Source organism: Acartia tonsa, chromosome 2 (genome assembly GCF_053477335.1).
Source record: "Acartia tonsa isolate MP-2025a chromosome 2, ASM5347733v1, whole genome shotgun sequence".
Classification (NCBI taxonomy): domain Eukaryota; kingdom Metazoa; phylum Arthropoda; class Copepoda; order Calanoida; family Acartiidae; genus Acartia; species Acartia tonsa.
The window spans coordinates 54,131,168-54,158,073 of record NC_137261.1 but is presented as its reverse complement, the minus strand read 5'-3'; positions in this window follow the sequence as shown (position 1 = coordinate 54,158,073).

Below are 26,906 nucleotides of genomic sequence, written 5' to 3'. Positions count from 1 at the left end.
CTAACATGCCTAGATTAGCGAAAAAAACTATCCGTTACGGACGTATGGACGGACCGACCCTAATTATAGAAAAGCTTCGCTTTTACAAATAGCCGTCTTCAATAGCATCCGATACAATAATATTTCTCTCTTAGCGTTACGGACAATGTGAATTATATTGTAGCTTTGCTACTACAAAAGTAAAGATCTATTCATTAACAAAATTAGGTACAGCTTTCATTTGCTAATATGTTATTTTATGCAAACACAAGTGGCACAAAATCATTGCGATAGGGAAATATAGTTATTTAACCCTTTTTTCCCTCCAGTGTTTTACTTTAATGTTTTATGTAGTTTTAGATATCAATTTATCAATAAACTTTTTATAATCAACCAATCTTTTTTTCTTACTGTGCGAGTTGCGTGAATAAATTTGAGTGAAAGATACCGCAACCCCCCCCCCCCCCTCAAAAAAATAATAGGGAGAAGAGATGAGAAGTGGAAAAGAAAACCCCTTAATAAGAGATGGATAATCCCTAATTTTTATAACGTCATATGGCTGATTTTTTTGGGACACTTTGCCAGTTACATCTACTATGGAATTGTCTACAAAGGTTGTGCAATTAAATTGTTTGTTGTTCTCTAAGACAAGGTAATAAATTTAGTTCTAGTCGGACAAATGAAAGGACATGATAACTTCTTTTTGCATATTTGTTGTAGAATTATCCTTTCTCGAAAGAAATATATGTATTATGTACAATAGAATAAATAATATTCCCCTTGTTGTGTATCTAATTCTACTTAATCACAAATAATATACAATTATAAGTTAATTTAGCCTAAACAAGGATGACAACATCCATAAAAGCGAAGCTCTGAAACGGTAGGTCAAACGAACATCAACATTTGTAGAGTGTTAGAAATGAATAATCAGAATATAAATGTATTTTTTAAGAAAAACAAGGATGACAACATCCATAAAAGCGAAGCACTGAAACGGTAGGACAAACAGACATTAATACTTGTATTTTTTTATTTATAAATTAATTTATTTCAATATAATTACAAAGAACATGAAATAAACTATAATATTTTTGGATTTTTTTTATAATAAAAATACAGTAAAATATTTCGCATTAATGAAACAATATGTTTAATATTTTGTTTGTATTAACAGTTAAAATTTTACTTCATTGGAAAAAAAACATTTTTAGGTTTGAAAGTAAGTAATATTATCTTTATATTGTAAAAGAAAATTCAAAAATTCAGATGCAATGTTAATATATGAAGAAGTTTTTTCTAAAATTTTTATGGCAACTTGGGCAACAAAAAGAGTTTGAGAGCAGCAATTATTAACAGTCCATTTTTTTATAGCTTCGTCCTTGCTAGATTTCAATGCTCTGTCTTTGGCTACTAAAATGATTGTTGAAATTTGAAGAAAATCTTTATCATTGAATTGAGGATAAATGATGTTAAAAAGGAAAAAATTTTCTTTTAAAAAAATGAATTCTGGATTCCCATCATTATATTTTTGGTCTAGAAATAGTGCCAATGCATGAATAAAGTACTTAGCAAAATAGCAATAAAAAATCCCATGTTCGGTTGTTGATTCTGCATTGCATTTTGGACAAATAGCATTGTCAAGTAAGCCAAAATGCATTAACTTTTTTCTGCTTACAAGGGTTCTATTAAGCTGTTCTACTAAGAAAGATTTATAATGCAAAATTAAAGGTAATGACATTACTTTTTTAAAACTGTTTTCAAAACTTTCAATATCTGGAAAATAAAGACCATCTCTTTTCCTTGTTTTAATACTTGGGGCATGTTGATCGTATTTTTCTCTCTGCAACCATTTAAAATGCAATGATAAAATGGAAGGCTTAAAATCATTAACATTTATAAGAGGTAATCTTATCTTACTTAATTTCTTTTGGTCAATTGTATCTAGGCATAATATATTTTGTTTACTACTTATTACTTCTACATAAGATTGAAGTTTTTTAACTAGTCTACTATCTTGTATTAAAGTATGAATGTCAGAACGAATAGTCGGTAAAAGCATAATTCTATCTCCTATTATTCTGTGTTCAAGTAAATCGAACAAAGTTACAAGTGAGTTATCTGCTAAAATTTGTATCTGATTTTTTGTAAACCTCTTTGCCCAAAAAGAAGAAGCAATTAATGTTTTAAGCATTGTGTTTTTGTTTAATTCTAGATTTTTCAAAAATTGTACTGTTTTGTCAAAGTATATTTTGGTTGATCCTGGGTAATGGAGTTTTAAAAATTTGCGATTTTTTTGTAGTGTCTTTACACCAAAATTGTTAAGTAAAAAATTGATGTCAACTTTGTAAAATTTTAGTAGTATACCCAGGGAAGAAGAGGGATATAGACGGGCATGGTTTAGGAGATGTAGCAGGCTTGGCATAAAAATTGAGATGCTTTGACTTTCGGGTTTTAAGATCTTTAAACCCCCCTGCCAAAGATTAAGCTCAATTTGTTTAGATGCAACCTTGTATCTGTAGCTTATACCTTCATTCGATTTAGATGACCACAAGAATTTAGACATAACTTTCCATAGTTTTTTAGTTTGAGTACTATTAGGTGAATATACACGAAAAATATGAAAACACATGGAATTTAAAAGTGACATGCAAAGGTTTCTACGTTTTAATATACTATAGTTACTAAATAGTGGATACTGTTTTGCCTTCCTATCTAGTTTTTGGATTAGTTCATCATAAGTTAGTTTTGCTCCTTGTGCCATATCAAAAGAAATAATTATACCAAGGTGTTTAAAATAAGATTGAACTTTTCCAATTATATCTAGGTTAGCAGGTTCAATACCATTAGTTAATATCTTAGTTTTGGTGAAGTTTACTTTTAATCCAGTTGTTTCTTCTAATTTTGAAAGCAAGGTAAAAACTTTTTCAACATCTGTGTTATTTTTGAAGCAATAAAATTTCCAAGAATCATCTGCAAAAGCCGCTGCAGGTATAATTTTTGAATTTACATGCAAAGAAATGGCTTTAAATAATTTACTGTCAAGGCATGACAAAAAAATATGATGAACAATATCATACAAAGTTGCAGCTGAAGGACCACCTTGAGGCGTCCCTAAAATGATATCAATAAACTCAGACACACAGTTGTTAGCAATTGCTCTAAATCTACCCTTAGAAATCAAATTAATCCATGAATCAGCAAAGTTTCCACTAGGAAAGATATGCTTAAGTATTCTATGAAGCACTTCCGGTAAAACACGGTCAAAAGCACGTTGAATGTCAAATGAAACTAATTGTGCATTTATTTCGTGTTTTTTGATGTAGTTCATAGTAGCAGTCATTGAAACGCTTGCTGTGTGCATATGTCTTCCTGGTATAAAACCATGTTGATCAGGATGTACTATTTGGTCTAAATAAGGTTTAACTTTACAATTTAATGATTTAGAAGAAATCTTATACATAGTTTCCATCATGCAAATACCTCTCAGATTTTTTGCCAGTTTTGGATCAGATCCTTTTTTGTTGATAAAAACTATGTTGCGATCTTTTATACTTGAGAAAGGTGATTTATCAATGTCAATACAATGAATGTGGTTAAAGGCTCTAGTTGAGAAGTTAGGGACGAAATTAAAAAGAAATTCATAAAGAATTTTCGGTTCAGTGGAGATTCCTGGACAGCTATTGTTTGACATTGATTTTATCACATCTCTATACTCTTTAGTTGTACATAGAGGAGAAGAAAGTGTTGTTATTTTTGGGTACATTTCATCTAAGCTAATGTCAAATTCTGTTAATAATGTATCTAAAGAAGAGATAGGAACATTAGAAGGTGCAACTATGTCTGCATGCATTTTACTTAAATGTTTTACAATGGTTAATGGATCATTTGTTAGTACATTATCAATAATTAAGTTATGCTCATTTTTAGTTTTTCTACGACAATGACTGAAGGTGTAAGAGTTATTATTGCCATCTAATATCAAACCTCTTAAAAAAGCAGTTTCTGCTCTTATAAAGGATAAGTTTCTAAAAAATTCTTGCTGTTGGCTAATCAAAATTTTGATTTCATCAATTTTTTTAAGGTTTTTATATTTATCTAGATCTGCATAGAGCTTTGAAATTTCTTTGTCAAAATCTTGTGTTTTGTTAAAAGAATTAAACTTCAGTTTTGAGAAAAATTTATCATGATGAGTTTTTAGGTGTTTAAGTAAAGCAAAAAGTACTGATAAATCTTTATATTCTGGTTTGTTAAATGAGAAATCTATGTCTACATTTTCCTTATTTTCAGAGTAAAATTCGAATTCTTTTCTTGTACTTTCGTCTGCATTGTCAAATAGAAAAGTAGCTGTTTCTTTTTTCATAAGCTCTATGAAATCAGGGATTTTAAAAAGATGTTTTTGCCAGCTGGGGGGGTTATAGACATACTTTTTTGTACACCAACAGTAAGGGTTTTATGATCAGAGAAGGAGTTATATTTAAAGCTTAAATGATTGAGGTTAGTATTGTTAGAAAAGCAGTAATCAATAACAGACATGCTTGTAGATCTTTCCCCCCTCCCCCTCCACGTGCAATCAGTTTGCATGTTCAGTTTTTTAGCAACATCAAATAAATTGTATTTATCTACAAAGTTTAGTAAGGCACGTGCTTTAGTTCTATGCTCTGGTCTAGTAAAACTAGTATTCATATCACCTATAATTGTAAAATTGGTAATATTTCTTTTTAAAAGAAAATTGTCTATTTTTCTTAGGATTTGAATTGTAGATTCTGTATCACAAGGCAAATAAACAGTAATAATTTCAAATTCAGATCCTTTAGAAATAACTTTAGCATACATAGCATGAGCAGAGGAGATGACATGAATATTTGTTTTATCAAAAGATATACTTTTGTCACAAAACATGAAAATCCCTGCCTTTGGTTTAGGTGAACATGTTTCACCCACATAATCCATATTTGGAGGAAGTTTTAATTGTTTGTGATCAGCATCTAATTTAGTCTCTAAACATATGTATAAAGATGGAATATATTTAGCACTAGATACTAGTTCTCTAATTTTGGTGGGAACGCCTTTCATTTTATTTTTGCTCCTTGAATGAATGCCTAACCCCATAACATTAGCACAAACAATGTTAAATTTTGCCATAATTTCTTATTGAGAGATATGGCGCCCTCAAAATCTATCGTATATAGACCCTTAGTTCAATTTACTATAAAGAATAGAGAAGCCTTGAACTGTGGCAAGTAGTGTGAATATGATAATACCAAAGCCCAAATATCGGACTATAATACACAAGTTTAGTATAATGTAAATAAAAGAAACAATATTGTGTTCATACAAAACAGGAACAGTGCAATATTAAACATTACAATATTAATTTGAGATTTTTATGTTAATATTTACTTCTTAGTAGATAATACATTATTTACCTTTTGTGTTTTGTATGAACACTTTCATGACGCATTTATAGGATTAAATAATCAAATGAAACAAGGATGACAACATCCATAAAAGCGAAGCTCTGAAATGAAAGAACAAACAAACATTAACGCTTGTAGAAAGTCAGAACTGAAGAAATATTAAGTCTATACAAAATTGTAAGTACATTTGTTGCATAGCTGATTAAATACCAATTACTGTTTAAGGACATACTGACGTTTTTAGAACTTGATTATTGAGATGCTTCGCTTATAAAATTGTACCTTGTTGTAATAGGAATCAGTATTAAAAATAGATGAATGGGTTAATTTTAGCATACAAAAATTTGTTGTCAAAATGTAAAAAAAAGAAAAAGAAAAAAAAACAGCATGTTTTAAATGAATGTATGGACTTTCTTGTAACGATTATAGAGTTGCTACGATTTCTAAGTTGTACCTAACTGTTAAAGGAGTTAGCATGCAATGTTTGGAATAGATATGACAATTCTAACCTGTTTAAATTTTGAAAGAGCTAACTGTTATGAACGTACGGACGGACGGACAGACCCTAATTATAGAAAAGCTTTGTCTTTAGAAACTAATGGCAGGAAATTAATATGGTGCATAGCAAAGCTTTATCGAGAAATACGTTTAATAGATTTATCTAACATTTTCATAAGAAATTAAAGGTTTTGTTGTGAGAAAAAAGAGAGAAAAACAGGACAGATTAATTTCCATAAGTTGTAATGTTTAATATTATTTTAATTGAACTAATTAAGTAAATTTTAGAGTAGCTTTACTTTTTAAGAGTATATTCTTGTTGGAGGCAATAATTCTGTAAGCTGGGCTGGAGCAGGGGGTGTGCCGATCTGGGATGGAGATACTGCAAAGGGTATGACAGGACATAGCATAGGTGGCACAATAAGGGTTATTTGGTTGTGCATAATTGAGGTCAGATTTGTGGTTGGTGTTACAGGGAGGTTGTCTAGTGCATGATTTGGTGGTATTGAGGTTGGATAATCATGCATATCTGTACCCTCCGACCTGTAACTCTGTTCTGGTGTGCAGGAACCTGAAAAGGAAGGCCTAGTGCCCTTAGCTAAGGGTGTATTAGGCCTAGAATCTTGAAGTGTGTGTGTTGGCGGTGAGGGTTGTCTGTCTGTGTCCGGCTGTTCAGTCTCGTTCTTATCTCTATCATTGGGCGGAGGTGGCAATTTGTCATACTTGTGATATGACAGATTTTGTTTTCTTCTATGCCTCCGTCTACGCCGCTTAGATTTGTTAGGAGTACTTAATGTATATTCTGTACTTTCATTAGATGTTGAATGTGCAAGTTCCAACACATGATTTCTAACAATGTTTTCCAGCTGCAAAAAATATTCAGATTTGAATTCTGTGTCATTTAGAGGAATTACAAAGCCTCTCTTGTATAATTCTACGCATTTTGCGTCAGTGAAGCTAGAATAACTGCTATTTGACGCAAGTTGAAGGGAATATAGGGGCCCTAACTTTTCATCAAATGTAGTACAAAGAAAATTGTTTAGACTATATGAGTAGATTTGACCTTCCTGTTTGAGCCTATTCAAAATGACAGAGAGACATTTCACTTGATGTCTCAGAATTGGGTAACTGTTTTGAACTGAATAATCAGAATATAAAAGTATAAGATTCGAAGCAAAATTGTAAGTAAATTTGTTGAAAAAATGCTTGATACAGGATAATGTTTATGGACATACTTACATCTTTAGGGCTTGATTATAGAGTTGCTTCGCTTAAAATATTGTTCTTTGTTGTCCCAGGAATCAATATACCAAATATCAGATCAAACGGATAATTAGATCATATAAAAATTCGTTGTTAAAAAAGTAGAAAAATCAACATGTTTAAAATGGACGTACGGACATTCTGGTAATGATTATAGAGTTGCTACGCTTTCTAAATCGTACCTAACTATTACAGGAATTACCATGCAAAATTTGAAATCGATAGGACAATTCTAACATGCTTAAATTAACGAATAAAAGCTATTTAAAAAAGTAAAAAAATCAACATGTTTAAAATGGACGTACGGACATTTGGGTAATGATTATAGAGTTGCTACGCTTTCTAAATCGTACCTAACTACTACAGAAATCACCATGCAAAGTTTGAAATCGATAGGACAATTCTAACATGCTTAAATTAACGAATAAAAGCTAACTATCTCGGACGGACGTACGTACGGACGGACGGACGGACGGACGGACGGACCGACCCTAATTATAGAAAAGCTTCGCTTTTAAAAATTAAGTAAAGGACCACCCTCAACGTCACAAAAAATGATATTACATATTATAGCTCCCATAGGGCCTATATGAAATATTGAAGACTTCTTTCTCCGACAATTTGGGGTCGGAGATTCCGAATATGGCGTCTATTTTGATCTAGCTGACCTCCTTCATGGCGAAAAATGGCGCCAAAGATGACTACCCTTTGAAAAATCAGCGAACCACAATTTTAGTCAAAGTTATTTGATCATAAGATAGATAGATAGATGTTAACCTATATTTTTTAATTTCTTTCTTAAACGTCGAGAGTGATAGGGAGAAAAAGAGATAAAAAGAAAGAAAGAAAGATGGAAATAATGAGAGATAAAAGAGAGAGAGAGATAAAAGAGAAAAAAAAGAGAGTAAGAGAGTTAAAGAGAAAGTGTGTTCGATACATAAAGAGAAAGAATAAGAGAGAGAGAGAGAGAGAGAGAAGAATAGAGAGAGAGAAAAAAGTGAGAATGAAAGTGAGAGAAATAGAATGAAAGAGAGAAAAAGAGAATGAGAGAGAGAAAAAGAGAAAAAGAGAATGAGAGAGAAAATAAGACAAAAAGTGAGATAGAAAGAAAGGGAGTTAGAGAGATAAAAAGAGAGAAAATGTGTATCTAGATACAGCATAATGTTTGAGGACATACTGACGTTTTTCAGACTTGATTATAGAGATGCTTCTCTTATAAAATTGTACCTTGTTGTAATAGGAATCAGTATACCAAAAATCAGATGCATCGGATAATTCTAACATACAAAATTTTGTTGTCATAACAGTTAAAAATCAACATGTTTGAAATGGACGTACGGACATTTTTATATAATTATAGAATTACTACGCTTTCTAAATCCTACCTAACAAGTTAGAAATCGATAGGACTATTCTAACATGCATGACGGATGGACGGACGGACCTGCCCTATTTATAGAAAAGCTTCGCTTATAACAAGACATCTGAAAAATAAAGAGTTAGACAAACAAACTATAAAAGATTGTTGAATTTTTGTCCGAAAATTTATAAAGTTTAAAATGTATATTGTATATGGGCAAAAAACCATTTAAATACATATTCTAAAACTTATATTGTTTTTTTTTTTTGACTTAAATCTCTTTGTTTTGTATATTTTTGTAGCCCTTTAAAAAGTAAATGCTGTACAAAATCGCACCCATAATTTGCCGGTTATCCCTGTTCATTAAGTGTATTTTGTAAGGAGAAAAAAATAGAAAGAAAGTATTATATATGTGTTTGTATTTCTTACATAAAGAAAATCTAGATTAGTCTATTTTCTATATTTATGCAAACTAGCCCGGTTAAAAAAGTAGGCTTTCTGGAAAAAAAATTCTAAGAATTCCTAAAAGTAATGAATACTATATTTTTATTCTGTATATAGTGGCTAGGGGCGTAGCCACTAGTTGATGATATTTCTGACCTCTGTGAAGCATACTTTAACTTCCGAGACGTATTTGCATATTGTTCCATTCCAATTTGCTCTGTCATTTGATAAGAACAAGTATTCTGAATATATATCATGTCCGCAGGTGTCGGATTCCAATGAGGACAAAATCGCAGTACCTACTGCTGCTATGTCAGGCGAGTGACAATTATAGAAAGGGTTGAGGTAATGCCTTGGTAAATAAACAGGTGCAACACATTACCATGCACACTTAGGACTACCAGACGAAGGTCGTGCAATCAAAGGGTTAGTTGTGGATGGACGCTTTTCTACACCCCTATTATAAGACGTGGGATATGTTTTAAGGTGAATGGAGAGGCCCAGAATCTGAAGCGACCCAAAGCCCTTTAGAGGTCATCATAATTATTAAAATATACATAATTACCTACGAATTAATCTCGCAGATTAATTTTTCATCCCAGTTATTTCAGGGTAGGTATTTCTGCCTTTGTTGGTTTGCAACTATTTCGACGTAGATTAAGGGATGTGGATTTATTTTTTAAAACTAGGGACAGGTGCAGTTCATGGTAAAATTTTTCTGGGATTGATTATTACTATAAATCTATGACTTTTAACGGCTCTTAATTTATGTATGTTTTCTTCAGTCATTGGCATCATTGGATTTTGACTATTCCAGATTATTTATAAACCTTCTCATGCATGGTGCTGCAGGCTTAATACGATGTGCAGGTATAACTCGTGCTTTTAGTCATTTGGCAGCTTGCAGCCTCTAAAGTACAAATTTTTTTGGAGATAATGAATCCTAGAAACATTTTACCGTGAACTGCACAAGATCTAAATCATTCTTTTCAAAATAAAATATTAAGACAAGATATGCAAGGATCTAAAGGGATAAGACAAAGGCCGATAAATTTATGTCTATCTCCAATGATGATAAACAAAATTAAATCCGTTGATTAAAATAGTGTTTGAGAAACGTTCGAACGCTCAACTTAATGAACCAACCAACCAAAATTTAATAAAAGTCACCAACAAATAAGAAAACAATATTATAATTGCAAGATATGTCATAAGATTCACAGTTATACATTTTGTTTATCCAAATATGTTACCCTGTCCCATCTAGGGTTGGGTTAGATAAACGGCAATATAATCTTTTTATATTATACAACACAAATCCCAACTTTTTCAATTTCAAATGGCTGTAATTTTAATATTTTTTAAGCTAGAAGAACCATTTTTTTCAGAAAATGTTAAATTATAATAAAAATATCAATTTAATTGGCAGTCGGTAGCTGAATAAAAGCGGATTTCTTTGAAGAAACTTTTTTTCCTACTTCAATATCCGGTTGTCTAAATTCTAAATCGGCCGGATATCCAGTATCCGGTATCCAGCCAAATAAGTATCCGGCCCAACTCTAGTCCCATCTACATATACATGAACTGCATTTACCAAATTAGTCAGAGGATAATTTCCCTTTTATCCTTATCAGAAGTTTTGCAAATTAATTATAATAAATATGCATGTTTTAATTTATTCTTTATAAAAGAGAATTGTTATCATTTTATGAAAGTAACAAGAACTCTGTCTATCTGTCTGTACCAAAAGATCTCGCCAGCCACTAAACCGATATGGTTCTCCTTTACAGTGTAGCTTCGCATAAGTCCTGGGAAGGTTTAAACCTATTTTGGGAGACTACCACCCTCCTAAGAGTAATTGCCCTAGAAAAGAAATACAAATAGAAAAGTCCCGCCAGGCGACGCCTCTATAGGGCGCCGAGCTGGCTAAAATAACGATACACCCCAACCACCCCCTTTACCCCGTCCCCTCCCATCCTACTGGTTGAACGAACTGACCAATAAATAAGATATATATTAGCAATCTAAATTGCCGACAAATTTTCCCCTGTGTATATATCAAGGTATATCCTATATCCATTTATATACTAAAGGCAAATTTTAACATAAAATAAAAATCATCTTCAAAGAATAAATTTTGGCAAACAGGCATGTATAAATTATGCTAAAAATTTGCATTGTATGTTTATTATTTTGTCTGTATATATGTAAATAATACAATTGGTAAAGGGGGGAAATAGAATTCTTTGTTTTAATTAGATGGTTCTCAGTGAGGTGAATTTTTTGCAATGCTAACGTACAATAATATTTAAACTTATATCGGCAACGCCTCTAGAGACCTCTTGGGGCACATGAGATGTTTAGGGGTTGAATTCAAACCACCCTTTCTTTATTTTAGTTTCTAAAAGATTTTGAAAAAAATATACCTATTTTGGAAGGATTTTTTCTTGGGAGGGCAGGGACACCCTCCTCCAAAATAGTTAAAAGCCAACAAATTTTATAATATCATTTTTGTTTATAACTCTTCTCCTTAAAGAGTCCCTAGAGGACTCTAGAGGCATATCCTCTAGTATTATCATAAGGGTGTATTGCAAAGTTCTTGGGGAGGATTGATATATCTAGGAATCTCTATTGTAAGAAAGGAGTATATTCGCGAATCTAAACCTTAATATAACAGTATCATTTTAACACTGTAAAGCTTCCAATCATACTGTAATTGTACAAGATTTATTTGTCTTAGAACCCACAGTAGACTGTGGGTTCTCGAGTCAGGAAATCAATGTTTAATTGTGCTATTGATCTATAATTAAATATAAACCAGTAAAGGGGATGTGCTCTGAAGAAAATAAGTATCTTGTGGTACAAATAAAGTAGCTGTAGAACTAGAATTTTCTTTAAATTTTAATTTTTTATGACAAAATTTGATTTTTGGTAAGGTGGAAAATATCAAATTGAACATACTTCTATTTTATATACTAAAGGACGTCCAAGAGTTTTATCTATATTTGATGGGGGGTAAAAAATAGAAAGTTTTAATTTGGGGGGGGTGGGAGTAATTTTTATATCATAAAGGCAAGAACATTCAAACTTTAATTTCGTAGGGGGAGTAAATTATAAATCGAATTCTTTTTTTTTGGGGGGGGGGATGATTATCACCATGAAATCTTTTAAAGTAAAGCTCATTACAGGTTCTGGGGTCTTTTAAATTCCTCTAGAAGAATATTCGAACCCCCATTTCATTCTCTAGTTCCTTAAAACTTAAATCTAATGTGGAAGTTCGGGCTGCAAACCCCCATCTTTTTTCTTAAAGAGCTTTCCTAGAGGCGGCTAGAAATAATATCTGACAGTAAAAAAGGGTAAACTATTTAAACTAATTCATTACATCGTATCATATGTATTTTATCTTAAGTTGTTTCATAATGCTAATTAGTAAATGTAAATTTGATATGGTAATGAATAGGATTTCACTCCAGCAGGGATGGGAATAAGTACTAAGAATAAAAATGATTTTATTCCAGTACGATTTCAAAACCGTTTATATCTTATGGATCAAAACCGGTTTTAAGCCATGCTTAAAAGTCATGTATCGTATCATATTACAGATAATTTCCTACGAATAGTAAAATCAAATCATAATATTAATACCAGTTTTGTTAGCACGGTCTTTCGACCCCTCATGACTAAAAAAACTGGAGTTAATCTTATGATTTTAATTTTACCATCCACGGAAAGCTGTCTCTAATACGATGCGATGCGGTGAGGTCAATGGTTTTTATCTTTGGCTGTCCTGTTCTATAATTTATTCTCTGTTCTTTTTTACCTTACATCCAGAGAGAGAGAGGGGACAATGGGCTGTTTATAACACTAGTCCCAAACGTTTCATAATAACGTTTTCTTATTCGTTGGCTTAACAACTTTGGGGACTAAATTGAATTTTGATTGGTTGGTTCATAAAGTTGAGTATCCAAACATTTCACAACAAATTTTTTATGGAATGGATAATTTTTTGTATTATGATAGGGAATGTACATTAATTTATCGTCCATTATCTTTTCCCCGCCTTACATCCATATAATTCATTAATTAATAATTGATTACACCTGAGCCCACAAAATCATTTGGGACTTTTGCAGGCATACAGGTAGTGGAAAATGAAGAATAAATCAATCCCTATCCTATTATAGAGGCCTCTAGGGGCGTGGACGCTAGCAGTTATATAAATTATATATATTTCTTTGATTCTATGGGTTTATCTTTTTTTAGTTAATTTTTTTCCAATCTACATATCTTTATATTTCTGAAGTACAGTTTTTTCGTGCTGTAGATCAACAATGTGAGTGGAGTTATCAAATTAAAGTATTAGATAAGCGTTAGGATAAACAACACATGATTCACGTTTCGGCAAACGCATTCGCCGCCAAAGTCGTGCCGCTTGAATGAGTCACCAAAGGTATATTATCATCAGCTTAGCCATTTAGTTCTTGTTAGAACATACGCCACGAACAATGGTTCTCCAATCTATTCTTGGATTTGGCACTACCAGAGGCATCGCTGCCAGATGAGATGTGCTTATCTGATATTTTAAGATATTTCATCTGCATGCAAAATACATATTTTTAACATTACCGAATTCCAAGTGTCCGTTTATCTTTGAGGAATAGTTGTTGTGAGTAAGCTAATACACTTTGTCCATCGGTCTGTCGGTCTTGCTTTACCCCCCTCAAACTTTGAAACCCCTCAAGTTTTATCTACAAAATACATTAGATTATCCGTAGAGAGAGAGAGAGGGGGGGGGGACAATGGGCTGTTTATTACACTAGTCCCAAAAGTTTTATATTAACGTTTTCTTATACATTGGCTTGACAACTTTTGGGACTTTAGTGCATTTTGATTGGTTGATTCATTAAGTTGAGTTATTCCTTCAAATCTCTGGATTTTTCCCCTCAAAACCTTTGAAACTTCTCATTTTACTTCTCTTAAAATAAAAGTTGTCCGTCATACTGTCCGTCTGTCCTTAAAGTGCTTTATGCATTGAGACAAACACAATCACACAAAGATTACTAAAATAGAGAGAAAACTGGGATCTAAAGGGATAAGACAATGGCCGATGATATACAAAATTACCCCTTCTGTAGATTACAATTAGTGGTTGAAACATTTAGACACTCAACATAATGAATCAACCAATCAAAATTAATTGAAAGTCCCCAAAGTTGTAAAGCCAACGAATAAGAAAACATCATAATGAAACTTTGTTGACTAGTGTTATAAACAGCCCAATGTCCCCTTCCTTCCTGGGTTTTAATAAGGAATGGTTAATGCAAATAATATGCTCACAAAAAAAAGAATATTGATCGTAATTAAGATTTGCTCTGTCTTTCTCTTTGTCTGTGAATTAGTTATGAAATTTATCCAAATCCAACTGTTAAAATTTCACCCCTACATATTTTCCTTTCGTTTTAAATTGGATCAATTTTCACCCTCTTTTCTTAAACTTTGATTTATTACATTTTTAGAGAGTTTAATTTACAAGCATTATTTGAAAAAAAAGTTTGTCTATTGTTTCAAAATCATAACAAAACATACTACTTCGAGGAAAGCTTAATTAACAATGATTCAACATTAAAAGGCGGGTTTGACCAAGAAACTCCAAAATTTACCTTTATATATATGTTCTACAAATGTTTATCTAATGATAAACATTTTTGTCTGACTATTAGAGTAAAACATTAGAGTGAGAAAGGGTTAAATAACTGTATCTCCGCATCTCAACCACCTCGTGCAACCTTTCTATTGGGTCGTTGAAAATCCACCAATGGAGTCGCTTATATTAACACAGCCAAGTAGCAGAAAATAATTTAGAAGCAGACGAAAGAGGTCTTTGAAAAATGAAGGGAGGTAGTTGTCTGTATATACATCTATACTATAGATCTGTTATTTATATAATGATAAAAATTGTTGTCTGACTCTTCCTTTTCATCTCTCATTCATTAAATACACTAATTATATTCACAAAATAATTTTAAAGTGCAATAAGGAATCTGACTCTTTCTTTTATCTTGAGCTCATTTATTTAGATTGACAGGGTGTCCAAAAATAGTCAAACGTGTACGATGATAAGATATCAGAATCTTTCTTTTATTTTGAACTCATTAAACCAGTTAGAGTTAGATGGTGTCCAAAAATAATTAAAATTATTGGGTGATAGGGGGTTGGACTCTTTCTTTTTCTTGAATTCGTGTATTTAGATTTACAGGGTGTCCAAAAATAGTTAAAAATGTACGATGATTAGGTTTTAGAATATTTCTTTCATTTTGAACTCATTAAACCAGTTGTATTTACAGGGTGTTCAAAAATAATTATATTTACAGGGTGAGAAGAAATTGGACTCTTTCTTTTTTCTTGAATTCATTTATTTAGATTTACAGGGAAATTAATTTTCTTATGGAATGTATTTATTTAATTAAATTCTGTTATTCACTCTCAGATAAACTAACAATAGAAGTAATATCAATATATAATTTGGAAGAATTTTTCTTTCAAAATTTAATATAGGAGTTTGTATAATAATGATACTTGAAAAATTTTAATTGATCTAAACCTTATTAATTTATAACAGCAAAGTTTTCCTACCTACATTCAGTCCGTCCGTTCGTATATATATTATTGTTAATTTAGACAAGTTAGAATTGTCAAATTCCAAACTTGGCATGGTGATTCTTGTAACAGTTAGGCACAATTTTAAAAGCGTATAGAAATTCTTTAATCATATATTTTCAGCTTTGGACTTTCTGATAACGCTTTTTAACACCTATCTAATTTCTACAGGAATCTGAATGCAAAGTTCGAAATCGATAAGACCTAAATTATCGAAAATAGCTATCAGTGACGTATGTACAGACGGATTGCCATACAGACCCTAATTATAGAAAAGTATCTTAGGTTTCTATCTTCTTACACAGAAAAAAAATAAAACTATAAAAATTCTAAGATTGATTTGAATGATTAAATATTATTTAGCAATCAGTAAATATTTGTCTGTCTGTCCGTCAGTCTGTCTGTCTGGCTGGCTGTCTAGTCAATTATTAAAGCTGGGAAATATTTATAGGAAAACAAAAATATATCACGTATCAATAAATAAATATCCTAAAACAGTCTTCTTTGTTTTGAAATTGAAATCTATATTTAATTGATGCATATAAAAGTGTAAGATTAAGCATAAATATTGGTTTTCATGCGTATGAATGTTAAGATTTTTATTTATCGGATAATAAAATGAAAAAAAATTGATATTAATACTAGTTTTAATACCCTTCAGTAGTCTAAGCCAGGACGTACAAAAATGGTATTAAATTCTTGATTTTTAACATAGTTTTCTTAGAATATTGTTTGTAATACGATGCTATACATGATTTTTCAATATGAGTGAGAACCGGTTATATTCTAGAGGATATTAAGAGACTAAAATTCTTGTTCATACATTGTTTAGCTTACTGAAAGAAAAGCTGCAATGTTTAAAAGAGACTCTGTCGATAAACTGCGTTGGATAATTCCAAAAATTATGACTGGTACAAATTTTGTAGGTTGGTTCAATAGTTGTATGTAACTTTAATACAACAGTTGGATTATTATTAATGCAGAGTGATAGAAAAAATAAGAGGTGAATTCTTTAAAACTTTATTGGCTCACTGCCTCCCTAAAATCAGTGAGGATCGCAGTGAGACTTATCACAGCCTATTTTTTTGCGAGCCTCACTGATTTTAGTGAGGCAGTGAGCCAAATGTTTTTTAAGAATCCACCTCAGGGCTTTGCAAACGCGCGTCAGCCTCAAGTAATCCTCGGTGATTAAAATTCAGCTGGATGTCTAAAACTGTTCCTAAGCAGAAAATCCATCCTTTCGAGAAATTTTTTTTTTTGTTACACTAGTTGATTTTAATTTGAGGCTTAAAAGTTCGAATCTTGGTCCGAGGTTCTTTAAAAATTGTACCTACGGCTCTTAGGTCACTAGCGCGATATTACTTGTAAGGGGGAATGCTTTGGCCAAAAACAGACGTAATTCATGCCCCCGGCCCACAGGTATTAATCGGGTATAATCCAGTGACCAGTGCCATTCAATAGATAGACGCTTCACTTCACTTTCATTATACAAGCTTCAAGAAGTTTTGACTGTTTTTTTTTGAGTCTCGGTTTTGGGTCAAAACTTTAAGATTCTTTGGTAAGGAAAGTCTGCTATTATGACATCAGGGACGTACAATGGGGAGGGGGGTAAAGGGGTGTTTACTATAAAAAAGCTTGGACGTCCTTGCCTCTATGATACAAAGATTAACCCCCCCCAAAAAAAAAAAAATGAACTTTCAATTTTTAATTTTCAATTTTTTACCCCCTCCCCCCTCCCTAAATCAAAAAGCCTGGACGCCCTTGTGTGACATTAATCATATATATCTTTACAAACGTCTTTAGAATCCATCATAATTTTTGTAAATTGTCTGCATTTAGACAGGGAGGGAGTAAATTTTTCTAGGGGCGATATCTTTTTGGATGTTGGTGGTTTTCTCCCAAAACATAGTTCCAAACCTTATCAGGACCTATGAGAAGCTGCACTGTAAAGGAGAACCATATCGGTTCAGCAGTTAGCGAGATCCTCCAGTACAGACAGACAGAAACAGATCCTGTTACTTTTATATAAGGATATCTATACATATATAAATCTATTCATTATTGTTTCAACAAAGGTGATGTCAAATTCAGATATTGAAACAATTTAGACTTATCTGCACATTTTGCTTAAATTCAATCCAAAAGGTATTTAAAATTGATTTCAATATATTCTAAAGTCAATTTTTGTTACTTCCATCACAAAACAGTTGAATTCAATCCTAAAGTTAAGTTTCTATGTTATATTATAACTGGCGGCTACGCCCCTACAGGCCTCTAGGGACGTGGTACCCTACCCCAAAATAGTTTTAAACCTTCCCGTGACCTATTATAAGCTACCCGATTGGTTCAGTGGTTAGCGAGATCCTTCGTTACAAACAAACAGACAGACAGACATCGTTCTACTTTGTATTATAGATAGTCAGATAAAGTAACTTTAGACAAAAATATTCAAAATCTTTAACATTACAATAAGTCAGCCAGGGGGAAGAGAGTTTTGTCAGGGATCTAAAGGGATAAGACAATGGTCAATAAATTGATGTACATTTTACATCCCTAATGATGATACACATGAGTTTCCAATTTGTAAAGTCAACTAATAGAAAAACTTTCATATAAAACCATGGTGACTAGTATAATAAACAGCCCAATGCCCCTTTACTCACTCCCTCCCTGACGTTTGATGCATTAACTTTAAAAATTATTATGAAATAAAAAAAAATGTTAAATAAATGTATTTTGACTTTAACCAGGCATTTGATATAAAATTTAAAATCAAGTACTAGTGTTTTCCATTTTTGTATAAAGCTAAAGATTTGGATAACTATACTCAATCGATTGAATTCTCAATCTTCATGTCAGGAAACCTTAACATATGTCCTGTAATGGTTTTAAACTGTTTCATTTCTGGATTTAAGTCTTAATGTGGTTTTAGACGCCTTTTCTGTCAAATTAAAGGGCGCAGTTGTTAGTTGTAAAAATTATTAGCAGACCGTTTAATTGTACAAAATGAAAAACAAAACCAATTATAAGTAGCGGGGCTATTCTATAATTATGGTTTATCTGTACGACGACTGTCTGTACAAGTGAGCCCATTAATATGGAATACACTGGTACGTCTTTATACTCATTGGCATTCAGAGGGTTTTGACAGTTTTTGACACTCCCCTTAATCTAAAATCGAGGAGGGTTTAGGGAGTGTATCTTTAATACCAGGGAAGAAGATACACCCCCCTTTCAGTCTACCCAACCACTGAAAAGTCATAAAGCGTTCCTGAATAGGTAAATGGACGCACAAGCTTGCAAATCTTCTTGAACTTTTTTACCCTGACTCTCCACTTATCTGTATTAGTGAGACGTTTCTGGGGGTGTTAAAAACCATTGTCGAGGAGCTAGAGGGGTAGACACCTGTAATTTTATCACTAATAATAACAAAAATTGCCTAGGTCGTCTTGTCAATGTTATGACAAATATATGGATACAGTTTTCCTTGTTATAAAAGTAATAAACTCTTTTGAGGTATGAAGACAAGTATACTTCAACTAAATTGAACAACAAATCTGTTGTGTGCATCACATCCACATCTATCTATAATACAAAGTAGAACGATGTTTGTTTGTAGCGAAGGATCTCGCTAACCGCTGAACCGATCGGGTTCTCCTTTGCAGGGTAGCTTCTCATAGGTCCCGGGAAGGTTAATAACTATTTTCTTGGGGGGTGGGACACCCCCAACCCCCCCAAAATATAAAAAGTATCCCCCCCCCCAAAAAAAAAAAAAAAATTCCCCCTCCCCAAAAGAATTTTTTTAAAATTTTTCTTTTAAATCTAAAACACGAAAAGTTGGTTTGATCAAACCTCTTGGGGCAAAGCCCCTAGAGGCTAGGGGCGAAGCCGCTAGTTTATGATAAAGTAGTAAGGTTTTTTATCTGAATCTAAAGATTTCAAGAAAAACTGGACTGATCGAGTTCTCCTTTCACATCTGTCCCGGGTTAGTTTTAGGCTATTTTATGTTTAGCTTTCAGCTTTGGGGTGGTTTTAGGCTATTTTTATAACATTTTCTTACCCTTTTGAATACAAAGCCTCTAGATGCTAGTGACACAGTCGCTAATATTTCTAAAAGACACAGCAACATATATATTAGTAGGTGGTGTTAAAAGCTGAGAGAAAATCAAGGAGGAAGGGACAACAGTTTGTGCTGTTTTAATAAAACGCGGTGCTGATTGCTAATTTGATACATTTGCGGCATTGAAGAAACATCTAAATCTTTCTACCAGAGAAAATTGTCTGGACAATAAATGTAAAAGAAAAGATGTATAATCCAGACAACTACCTGGCCCAAGTGGTAGAGACCCTTTACATCAGCTGGCAAATTGCAAATTTTAAAGGTACTTAGCAGTGTTTACTTTTTCGACGCTGATTTCATAGACCCAATACAAAAATATGGACAGGGTCTTCGCCATGTGAATAATGTCCATGTAACTCACGTTCCCTCTATTCGTTTACTTTAATATCTGTACTTATAAGAAATTATAGGTTTATGGAGTTTGTTTAAAATATATTTTATGGTAATATTGCCCCCATGTAAAAACGATTATGAATAAATTTATTATTGAGGTTGGGGACGTTTCCGACTTGCTTTTTTTACAGACCAACGGGTAGACTTTCAAAATCATCGGGTGGCTTTGATTCTAATACCGTAACCTTTAGGAAATTAATAAGTAATTAAATACTCCTTAAATTTCTGCTACTTTACACTACGCTCTCAAATAAGAAATGATTTTCTAGCGGATTTATTACCATTTATAGAATAAATTTATTTTGATGTAAGCTGATGCCATCATTTAGTTAAAGAGCCAATAGATATAATATATTAGATAAATAATATTTGGAATATTGTACTTATTAATTATTAAGTACACATAATCTTATGAAATTTTGTAATAACATAATAAATATTTATTTTCAAAATACAAGGGAAATAATTTACAAATAAATGTCTAGAATTTATGCTCGTTATTCTATATTTTTAAAGTTATCATATCTTTTATTTTTGTATGAAGATTGGCGGGTCACGAAATTTGCGAATCAAAATATGTTTTGCAAAGCTAGACGTTTAGGCACTCAGCGCTGAACTTATTAATAGGTGATTTCTTTAGGTTTGTCTTTTCTATGTCTTTAAATAATACTAGCGCTTACGCCCCGTGAGGCCTTTATCAGCAGTTTAAAATTTTCTATGCCAGTTGATATCTCAAGCGGCACTCTAAAATATTTTTCACACACACACACACACAGTGATCCTGTTACTTTTATGCAAGGATATATTTCTTGTTTACATTATCTTCGGAAAAATAGCATTAAACCTTAACAAAACCAATACAAAGCCATTTTTGAGATGACAAGGACAAATATAACTTAAGTGAATAAAGGGAGGTAGGGGACATTGGGCTGTTTAATACACTAGTCCCCAAAGTTTTAAAATAACCTTTCGTTAGCTTAACAACTGTGAGGACCTTTATTGATTTTGATTAGTTGATCTACCGCAGAACTAATTTTGTGTATCATCATTAGAGATGTAAATTAATTTATCGGCCATTGTCTTATCCCTTTAGATCCCTGAGTAAATATGTAAAGACAGCGAGGTGTTGTTAGTCTGAACTCTAAACCATAAAATATTTACCAAGTTTAACTTTATCAAAGGTTGGGGAAATAATGACTAATTAATTTTGTCTTCAAGTGATAATTTTATAAGTTTTAAGGATTACAAGATTTTTTTATTAAATACTAGCAGCTACGCCCCTAGCCTCTAGAGGCTTTGCCCCAAGATGTTTGATCAACCTAATTTTTCGTATTTTAGATTTAAAAAGAAAAAGTAAAAAAAAAATTTTTTTTGTGGGGGGGTATTTTTCATTTTTTGGGGGGGTTGGGGGTGTCCCACCAACCAAGAAAATAGCTTAGAACCATCACAAGACCAGTAGGTATATTCCCTGAAGAGTAGAATCCAATCGGTTCAGTGGTTACCGAGATCTTAAGGGACAGACAGACAGACGGACAAACAGACGGACAGACAGACATCGTACTACTTTGTATTATAGATAAAAGAATTACTTATTCTATCAATCAAGGATGACAACATCCAAAAGTAAAAAATGGGTTTTGGGATTTAATTCTCCCCTCCTCAAGTGCCCCTAGAGGCCTCTAGGGGCCGAAGCCGCTAGTTTCACATTACTAATTTAAAAAGTTGTGTTTCCATCAGTTTTATAAAAACTCAAGTAAATTTACCAAGAACCTTAGAGTTAGCAAGAACAAAAACAATTGTTCTGTCAGCCGTAGACAAGTTTCTATGGTCCTTATAAGTCAAGTTATGGCAAATCAACTTTCATTTGCGAAAACATTTCTACATTTTGGCATAATGTATATTTGTGATAATTTAGATATTAATATAGCTAGAATATAACTAGCGACTACTCCCCACAAAATAGTTTTAAACCTTCCAAGGACCTATGAGAACCATTAACGCAAAACAATAGAGTGGGAAGGGGTCAAATAACTATGTTCCCACCAAGCAAAGTCGCTACAAAAGAGTAGAAAACAATTTGATAGCAGACGAAAAAGGGGCCCAACACTGAATCCAGATAGTTGTCTGGGTAATAATTATAAAGAGAATCATTTTGGTTAAGCAGTTAGCGAGATCCTTCGGAACAGACAGACACATACTGATCTAGTTACTTTATTAAAGAATTTATTGATTCATTTCTTTCATGGTTTCAAACTTTTTACTGTGATGGTATATTATACAACAACCCTAGAAACCAGCCTCTAACTGAGACAAACACTTCTCATCAAAACTAATTGATAAAGTCTTTACTATGGATTAAACACAATTTGCGCAATCTATTTATTTCTGTCCTTTTATCCTGCTCTGTCTGAACAACAATAATATTTCTCATATTCATTCGAATCCGGTGGATAGGAACCGGTTCTCATCCATACGAAAAAACTATGTCTAGCATCGTATTATATCCGGCTTTCTACGAATATAAAAATGTACAATCATAAGATTAAAACCAGTTTTTTTTAGCCCGTGCGTACGGCACCTAGGGGCTAAAAACTGGTTTTAATCTTATAATTGTACATTCTATATCCGCGGAAAGCCGTTTATAATACGATGCGAGAAATAACTATTCTAGTATGGCTTCAAACCTGATTAGTAACCGCTGAATTAGAACCGGTTCTCATAAATACTGAAAAATCGTGTATACCATCGTATTACAGACAACTTTCCACAAATATGAAAAGAAATATCATAAGAATCATTACAAGTTTTGTTACCCCGGGCCTTTAGCTCCTCGGGGCTACCAAAACAGGTTTTAATCTTTTAAATCTTTTCATTTTTCTTTTAAATATCCACTGAAAGTTGTCTATAATACGATGGGTGGTAGGTGTAGGAGTTACCAAACCGTACAATTTCATGATAACGACAGGAACTATATTTTAGAAGACAGATAAACCAATAACACACTACACCAATGCTGTGGAGTAGCTTCGCTTTCTTTAATAATTTATTATCAAGGATTAAAAACAAATTTCTATGTAGGTCAAGCTTAAAAGTACTTGTACCTTTAGGGAATAATTTTATAATTTTAGACAGGTACTGCGGAATGTGTGATGTCATAAAAATACGTCTTTTATCGATCTCCTCTCTTCATTCCTTTTTAGACGTATTTTTATTACGTCACACATGACACTTTCGCTGTTCCTTTCAAACACTATGATTGGGGTTGTTGGCACACCCAATTTAATAGGAGGGCTAATTATCCCCAAACACCAACACAACAATGTAAATAATAGTGTAAGCTTGGATGTATTTTCAAAGGAAAATACTATATTATGGATGAGAGTTTTTTTTCTGGTGACATATCTCTCTCCAGTTTACCCAAAATAGCCCAAAACCTGCCCAAAAACAAATAAGCTATGCTAGCCGTTCTTAAAATTTTAGCGGAAACACCTTGATACATTTAATATATTATTTCAGGATAATATCAAAATAAATTATGTTTTAATAAAAAAAAAGAATAATATCATGTGTAAGATCTATTTTTAGAAAGTTCTATTTATTTTTAATATTAAAAGCGAAGTTTTTCTATAATTAGAGTCAGTCCGCCCGTCCCTACGTACGTAACGGATAGTTTTTTCTTTGATTTAGGCATTTAAATTTTCCTATCGATTTAAAACTTTGCATGATGATTCCTGTAGTAGTTTACAAAGCGTAGCAACTCTATAATTGTTACCATAATGTCCGTACGGCCATTTTTAACATGTGGATTTTTAACTTTTTCAACAACAATTTTTTTATGTGATATAATCATTCGATTGATATGATTTTTAGAGTACTGATTCCTAATATAATAAGGTACAATATTATAAGCGAAACATCTCTATATCAATATTTCCCTAGACACTATTCTGTATTTAAGTACTTTTGCAACAAATTTACGTAATTCATATTTTGTAGATTCAGTTCTGGCACTCTACAGGAGTTAATGTTCGTTGTCATACTGTTTCAGAGCTTCTCTTTTTTTGGATGTTGTCATCCTTGTTTATATATAAAATTGTGTAGATTTGATCATATTTTGTGTCATCATTTTTACAGAATTCATTTCCTGTACATTTGTATGTCTCATGACACACACAAACCAAATTTATTTGTTGTGTTGTAAACAATTCAGGGATATAATGATTCCCTTTCATCCTTATACTAAAATAACAGGATGTCTGTATGTTTGTTTGTTTGTACGGAAGGAACTCGCTAACCGCTGAACCGATCGGGTTCTCCTTAACAGGATAGCTTCTCAGAGGTTCCGGGAAGGTTTATTACTGTTATGGGGGAGGGTACTACCACCCTCTCAAGAGAAATCGAGAAAAAAAATATAAATAAGATCGCCGAACTGCGGACATTTTTGCAATTAGCTCAGAACATAACTAACACCATCTATCGGCGAAAAAAATATTTTTGGTAAATAGCTGATTTTAAAATAGATTGAAAATAAACAATTTTACGAGTCCCTAGAGGCCTCTAGGGGCGAAGCCGCTAGTATTACATGAAAGAGAAAGGTTTAACTCGATAACTACTGAACTGATAGAGTTCTCCATATCAGGGAAGGTTAACATAGGTCTTTAGATCCAATTCTTTGTATGGTTCTCGTCTATTTTTTTCTCTTTCACTGTCCCTTTGAGAATAGAGCCCTTTGATGCCCAGGGGCGCAGCCGCTAGTTGTTCATATAATTCCTATAATTCCTAAAAGTAGCAGGATGTCCGTCTCTCTGTCTGTTTCTTTGTTTGTAAAGAAGGATCTTGCTTAACGCTAGGCTGATATGATTCTCCTTTAAAGATTCTCATAGGTTCTGGGAAGGCTTATAGCTATTTGTTGGGTGGGTACTACATCACTTCCTCCCAAAAGAAATTGCTTCTATAAAATATTACCAATCTCCCCCCCCCCCCCTCCTTTTTTTCTTCTAAAACTATATGTTGTTAAATGTGGGGTTAGTCTACTTTTTTTCCATTTTCTCATCCAAATTTTATACATGACTGCTTTTTAATAAAAATAAGATCTATCTAATTCTGATATCAGATTTATAAATGTAGGAGAATTTGATTTCATGACGCAATACTTAATTCTAAAGTGTAAAACATAGAAATGATTATATTAAAAGTTTATTTAAGGAAAAAAGAAATAACCTCTTTTATAATTAGATTTATATTTATCATTCTCAAATTTCTTTTCATCTGAACTCCTTAAAAGTAGATAAAAAGCGCATCCCCCCTTTTAAGAACAGTTTTCAAATATTTATTGAATTTGAATAGAATGGCACTGAACAGATTGGCTACAATATTGGATTCCTAGGCATCAGTTTTTAAACAATTATTTTGTGTACAAACTATTGGCTACGCCACTAGAGGCCTCTAGATGGAGGGGGCTACATTGTAGTTCAGTTAGCGGGTAGCTAGATCTATTGGTACATACAAACACACACACACACACACAGATATCCTACTACTTCATTTAAGGATAATGATTATAGTTATAAGATAATAAATTTCAATAAGAAACATAATTTTATGTATTTTAACAAAAGAACTTAAAATCAGCAAAACTTCAAACATGTTTCCGCTTAAAAATCTGCATGTTAGCATTTTTAAAACAGTACACATTTTCTTGAAAAGTTTTAATAAATTTTATTATTCTTGAATTGGAAAAACTTATGTTTTCCTAAAAAAATTTAAATTTGTCTATCAGGATATTTGTAACATCAATAGGTAAAATAATTAAACATTTACAAATTATTAGATAAAAATACAGGTAAATTTATTTGAATAAAAGCGGAGCTCTAAAATCAGACGAACATTAAAAAATGAAGATCGTCATGACTAACTAACTATTTTAGCAAAACATTAATTAATGATTATAAATTGTTTATATATTTGTTGCAAAATTTTGTAAGAAAGTTTTTAGTGCTTGCTCATAAAGTTGCTTCAATCTTGTACTTTGTTTTCTTAGGAAACATTATAAAAAAAATTAAATGAAAAGGATAATTGTATCATACAACAATAAACAAATTGTTAAAAAGTTAATAATCAGCATATTTTTAATGTGGGGACTTTCTAAATCGTACCTAACTACTACAATAATCAATAATTAGAAACAAGCAAAATATTAAAGCATAAGTCCAAACAAAATTGTAAGTAAATTTGTTGCAAAACTGCTTAAATACATGATATTGTTTAACGACATTACATTTTTAGGACTTGATTACAGATATGCTTTGCTTATAACATTGTATGATTATATCACATAAAAATAAGCTGTTAAAAAAGTTTAAAATCAACATGTTTAAAATGGACGTACGGACATTCTGGTATTGATTATAGAGTTGCTACGTTTTCTAAATCATACCTAGCTACTACAGGAATCATCATACAAAGTTTGAAATGTACAGGACAATTGTAACATGTCTAAATAAACGATCTAAAAGAGCTATCCGTTAAGGACTGACGGACCGACCCTAATTATGAAAAAGATTAATTTTTAAAAAGATATAAACCTAACAACAACCATTACGAAACTTCCATTCTCTCTTTTCATATTTATTATTATTTAAAACTGATCTAGAGAGATCGAGAAGGAATTCAATCTTTGTGCATAGAATTTTAGAGAGAACTTCAATGGTGTTCATGCAATTGGAAAAATTATTCATTAGCGCACTATCATCAAACTTCCAGAGGACAGGTG